At 37.7% G+C, this 6,332-nt stretch overlaps 1 non-coding gene across 1 annotated transcript; it reads right to left on the reverse strand.

The window, feature by feature from the left end:
* Positions 1 to 4,317: 4,317 nt before the first annotated feature.
* LOC148553537 (small nucleolar RNA R71) lies at positions 4,318 to 4,425 on the reverse strand. Its single transcript, XR_015893221.1, has one exon. It is a non-coding gene; the product is annotated as a small nucleolar RNA R71 (small nucleolar RNA).
* Between the last annotated feature and the right edge of the window lie 1,907 nt (positions 4,426 to 6,332).

Consider the following 6,332-nt stretch of genomic DNA (forward strand, 5'->3'; position numbering starts at 1 on the left):
GTTGCTCATCCTCGGGCAAAAAAGAGGAAAGAAAGGAGTAGAAGAAGAAGAAATAGAGGAGATGGAGGTGAGGAGAAGGTTCAGCCAAGGGGGTGTATTGTGTATGATGTGTGAAGATGAAGGTGGTAAGGAGGGGTATTTATAGGGTAAGGGAGAGAGGGTATTTGGCCATGTGTGGGTGGGTTTGGGAGGGAAATGGTTTGAATTTGAATGGTGAGTGATGAGCGGATAATTTATATGCTTTTTGACATTGTTTTTAGTATGTTTTTAGTAGGATCTAGTTACTTTTAGGGATGTTTTCATTAGTTTTTATGTTAAATTCATATTTCTAGACTTTACTATGAGTTTGTGTGTTTTTCTGTGATTTCAGGTATTTTCTGACTGAAATTGAGGGACTTGAGCAGAAATCAGATTCAGAGGTTGAAAAAGGACTACTGATGCTGTTGGATTCTGACCTCCCTGTACTCAAAGTGGATTTTCTGGAACTATAGAACTCGAAATGGCGCGCTTCCAATTGCGTTGAAAATTCGACATCCAGGGCTTTCCAGCAATATATAATAGTCCATACTTTGGCCAAGAATTGACGACGTAAACTGGCGTTCAACACCAGCCTTCTGCCCAAATCTGGCGTCCAGCGCCAGAAAAGGATCCAAAACCAGAGTTGAACGCCCAAACTGGCACAAATACTGGCATTCAGCTCCACAAATGGCCTCTGCACGTGCTACACTTAAGCTCAGCCCAAACACACACCAAGTGGGCCCCGGAAGTGGATTTATACATCAAATACTTACTCATGTAAACCCTAGTAGCTAGTTTATTATAAATAGGACCTCTTACTATTGTATTAGGCATCTTTGGATTACCTTATGATCCTTTTATCACGTTTTAGGGGGCTGGCCATCTCGGCCATGCCTGGACCTTTCACTTATGTATTTTTAACGGTAGAGTTTCTACACTCCATAGATTAAGGTGTGGAGCTCTGCTGTTCCTCAAAGATTAATGCAAAGTACTACTGTTTTCTATTCAATTCTTCTTATTTCTCTTCTAAGATATCCATTCGCACCCAAGAACGTGATGAAGGTGATGATTATGTGTGACGCTTATCATCCTTCTCCTTTATGAACGCGTGCCTGACAAACACTTCTGTTCTACATGAAATAAGCTAGAATGAATATCTCTTAGATCTCCTAACCAGAATCTTCGTGGCGTAAGCTAGAATGATGGCGGCATTCAAGAGAATCCGGAAGGTCTAAACCTTGTCTATGGTATTCTGAGTAGGATTCAATGATTGAATGACTGTGACGAGCTTCAAACTCGCGAGTGCTGGGCGTTAGTGACAGACGCAAAAGGAGGGTGAATCCTATTCCAGCATGATCGGGAACCGACAGATGAATAGCCGTGCCGTGACAGGGTGCGTGAGCATATTATTCACTGAGAGGAGGGGATGTAGCCACTGACAACGGTGATGCCCTTGCATAAAGCCAGCCATGGAAAGGAGTAAGACTGATTGGATGAAGATAGCAGGAAAGCAGAGGTTCAAAGGAACGAAAGGCATCTCCATTCGCTTATCTGAAATTCCTACCAATGATTTACATAAGTATCTCTATCCCTATTTTATTATATTAAATTCGAAAACACCATTATCACTTTATATCTGCCTGACTGAGATTTACAAGGTGACCATAGCTTGCTTCATACCAACAATCTCCGTGGGATTCGACCCTTACTCACGTAAGGTATTACTTGGACGACCCAGTGCACTTGCTGGTTAGTTGTATCGAAGTTGTGACAATTATGAATTAAGATCAGAGCACCAAGCTTTGGAGCCATTACCAGGATTTGTTCGAGCCTGGAGATCACAATTTCGTGCACCAAGTTTTTGGCGCCGTTGCCGGGGATTGTTTGAGTTTGGACAACTGACGGTTCATCTTGTTGCTCAGATTAGGTAATTTTCTTTTTACTTTATTTTCAAAAATTTTTCAAAAAATATTTTCAAAAATCTCTCATATGTTTTCGAAAAAAAAAATAAATAAAAATGTTTTCAAAAATCTTATTCAAGATTTTTAAGAATGAATTCTAGTGTTTCATGAAGCATGTAAAGCCTGGCTGGCTGTAAAGCCATGTCTAAATTTATTTGGACTGAGGCTTGCAATTTGCTATAAAGAGCAATATACTCTCGTGTTAAAGACTAAAGCTTGGCTGGCCATTGGCCATGTCTAGTGTTTTGGACTGGAGCTTTCATTGAAAGCTTGGCTGGCTAGTGAGCCATGTCTAATTCCTGGACTGAAGCTTTAGACTAACATGGCAAGATTCCTGGAATTCATATTAAAAATTTTGGAATACTTATTTTCTTTTTCATATAATTTTTCGAAAAATATAAAATAAAAATCCAAAAAAAATTAGAAAATCATAAAAATCAAAAATATTTTCTGTTTCTTGTTTGAGTCTTGAGTCATATCATAAGTTTGGTGTCACTTGCATATGCATCTTGCATTTTTTCGAAAATATCATGCATTCATAGTGTTCTTCATGATCTTCAAGTTGTTCTTGGTAAGTCTTCTTGTTTGATCTTGATGATTTTTTGTTTTGTGTCTTTTCATGTTTATCATATGCATTCTTGAATTCTTAGTGTCTAAGCATTAAAGAATTCTAAGTTTGGTGTCTTGCATGTTTTCTTTGCATTAAAAATTTTTCAAAAATATGTTCTTGATGTTCATCATGACATTCAAAGTGTTCTTGGTGTTCATCTTGACATTCATAGCATTCTTGCATGCATTCATTGTTTTGATCTAAAAATTTCATGCATTGCATATTTTTCATGTTTTCATAAAAATTCAAAAAATAAAAAAAAAATATCTTTCCCTTTTTCTCTCATCAAATCCGAAAATTTGAGTTGACTTTTTCAAAAATTTTTAAAATCAAATTGTTGCCAATGAGTCAAATCAAATTTTCAATTTGAAAATCTTATCTTTTTCAAAATCTTTTTCAAAAATCAAATCTTTTTCAAAATTCTTAGTTATTTTCGAAAATTCCAAAAATATTTTTTAAAAATCTTTTTCTTATTTTTATATCAAATTTTCGAAAATAACATAATCAATTAATGTTTTGATTCAAAAATTTGAAGTTTGTTACTTGCTTGTTAAGAAAGATTCAAACTTTAAGTTCTAGAATCATATCTTGTGATTTCTTATGAATCAAGTCATTAATTGAGATTTTAAAAATCAAATCTTTTTCAAAACTAATTTCTATCATATCTTTTCAAAAATATCTTCTTATCTTATCTTTTTCAAAAATATCTTTTCAAAATATCTTTTCTAACTTCCTAACTTCTTATCTTTTCAAAATTTGTTTCAACTAACTAACTAACTTTTTGTTTGTTTCTTAACTTTTTCAAAACCACCTAACTAACTCTCTCTCTCTCATTTTTCGAAAATATCTCTCCCCTTTTTCAAAATTTCTTTTTAATTTATTAATTGTTTTAATTTTTAAATCTTAATTTTCGAAAATTACTAACACATTTTCAAAAACCAATTTTCAAAAATCACTAACTCCTTTTCAAAAATAATTTTCGAAAATTCCCTCTCTCTCTCTCATCCTATTCTATTTATTCATTCATATCCTAACATCTCATCTCACATCTCTTCCATTCGTACAGTTGCATTTCTTCCCTTACATCGCATTCTTTGTCTCCCCCTTCTCTTCCACTCACAAAGGGATCCCTATACTGTGGTATAAAGGATCTCTATTATTATTATCATTTTTCTGTCCATTCTTCCTTGTCATATGAGCAGGAGCAAGGATAAGAACATTCTTGTGGAAGCAGATCCAGAACCTGAAAGGACTCTGAAGAGAAAATTAAGAGAAGCTAAAATACAACAATCCAGAGATAACCTTTCAGAAATTTTTGAACAGGCAGAGGAGATGGCAGCCGAAAATAATAATAATGCAAGGAGGATGCTTGGTGACTTTACTGCACCTAATTCCAATTTACATGGAAGAAGCATCTCCATTCCTGCCATTGGAGCAAACAACTTTGAGCTGAAACCTCAATTAGTTTCTCTGATGCAGTAGAACTGCAAGTTTCATGGACTTCCATCTGAAGATCCTTTTCAGTTCTTAACTGAATTCTTGCAGATATGTGATACTGTTAAGACTAATGGAGTAGATCCTAAAGTCTACAGGCTCATGCTTTTCCCTTTTGCTGTAAGAGACAGAGCTAGATTATGGTTGGATTCTCAACCTAAAGACAGCCTGAACTCTTGGGATAAGCTGGTCACGGCTTTCTTAGCCAAGTACTTTCCTCCTCAAAAGCTGAGCAAGCTTAGAGCTGATGTTCAAACCTTCAGACAGAAAGAAGGTGAATCCCTCTATGAAGCTTGGGAAAGATACAAACAGTTGACCAAAAAGTGTCCTTCTGACATGCTTTCAGAATGGACCATCCTGGATATATTCTATGATGGTTTATCTGAGCTATCAAAGATGTTACTGGACACCTCTGCAGGTGGATCCATTCACCTAAAGAAAACGCCTGCAGAAGCTCAAGAACTCATTGACATGGTTGCTAATAACCAGTTCATGTACACTTCTGAAAGGAATCCTGTGAGTAATGGGACGCCTATGAAGAAGAGAGTTCTTGAAGTTGATACTCTGAATGCCATATTGGCTCAGAATAAAATATTGACTCAGCAAGTCAATATGATTTCTCAGAGTCTGCATGGAATGCAAGCTGCATCCAACAGTACTCAAGAGGCATCTTCTGAAGAAGAAGCCTATGATCCTGAGAACCCTACAATAGCAGAGGTAAATTACTTAGGTGAACCTTATGGAAACACCTATAACTCAACATGGAGAAATCATCCAAATTTCTCATGGAAGGATCAGAAGCCTCAACAAGGCTTTAACAATGGTGGAAGAAACAGGTTTAGCAATAGCAAACCTTTTCCATCATCAACTCAGCAATAGACAGAGAACTCTGGACAAAACGCTTCTAATTTAGCAAATCTAGTCTCTGATCTATCTAAGGCCACTGTAAGTTTCATGAATGAAACAAGGTCTTCCATTAGAAATTTGGAAGCACAAGTGGGCCAGCTGAGTAAAAGGATCACTGAAATCCCTCCTAGTACTCTCCCAAGCAATACAGAAGAGAACCCAAAAGGAGAGTGCAAGGCCATTGACATAAGTGCCATGGCCGAACCTGTGAGGAAAGGAGAGGACGTGAATCCCAAGGAGGAAGACCTCCTGGGACGTCCAGTGGTCAATAAGGAGCTTCCCTCTGGGGAATCAAAGGACTCTGAGGCTCATCTAGAGACTATAGAGATCCCATTGAACCTCCTTATGCCCTTCATGAGCTCTGATAAGTATTCCTCTTCTGAAGAGAATGAGGATGTCACTGAAGAGCAAACTGCCAAGTTTCTTGGTGCAATCATGAAGCTGAATGCCAAATTATTTGGCATTGATGCTTGGGAATTTGAACCTCCCTTGTTCATCAATGAACTAAGTGATCTGGATCAACTGACATTGCCTCAGAAGAGACAGGATCCTGGAAAGTTCATAATACCAATGCACCATAGGCACCATGATCTTTAAAGCTCTGTGTGACCTTGGTTCAGGGATAAACCTCATGCCCCTCTCTGTAATAGAGAAACTGGGAATCTATCGGGTGCAAGCTGCTAAAATCTCACTAGAGATGGCAGACAGCTCAAGAAAAAGGCTTATGGACAAGAAGAGGACGTGTTAGTAAAGGTTGAAGGCCTTTACATCCCTGCTGATTTCATAGTCCTGGATATTGGAAAGAAAGAGGATGAATCCATCATCCTAGGAAGACCTTTCCTGGCCACAGCAAGAGCTGTGATTGATGTTGACAGAGGTGAAATATTCCTTCAATGGAATGAGAACTCCCTTGTGTTTAAAACTCAAGGATCTCCCTCTGCAACCATGGAGAGGAAGCAGAAAAAGCTTCTCTCCAAGCAGAGTCAACCAGAGCCCCCACAGTCAAACTCTAAGTTTGGTGTTGGGAGGCCACAACCAAACTCTAAGTTTGGTGTTGAACTCCCATATCCAAACTCTAAGTTTGGTATTGGAGAGTCTCAACAAAGCTCTGCACACCTGTGAGGCTCCATGAGAGCCCACTGTCAAGCTATTGACATTAAAGAAGCGCTTGTTGGGAGGCAACCCAATGTTTATCTAATTCTTATTTTTATTGTTTTTCATGTTTTCTTAGGTTCATGATCATGTGGAGTCACAAAATAAACAAAAAAATCAAAAACGGAATCAAAAACAGCAGAAGAAAAATCACACCCTGGAGGAGCATCTGTCTGGCGTTCAAACGCCAG

Source organism: Arachis ipaensis, chromosome B7 (genome assembly GCF_059453495.1).
Source record: "Arachis ipaensis isolate K30076 ecotype BB chromosome B7, ASM5945349v1, whole genome shotgun sequence".
Classification (NCBI taxonomy): Eukaryota; Viridiplantae; Streptophyta; class Magnoliopsida; order Fabales; family Fabaceae; genus Arachis; species Arachis ipaensis.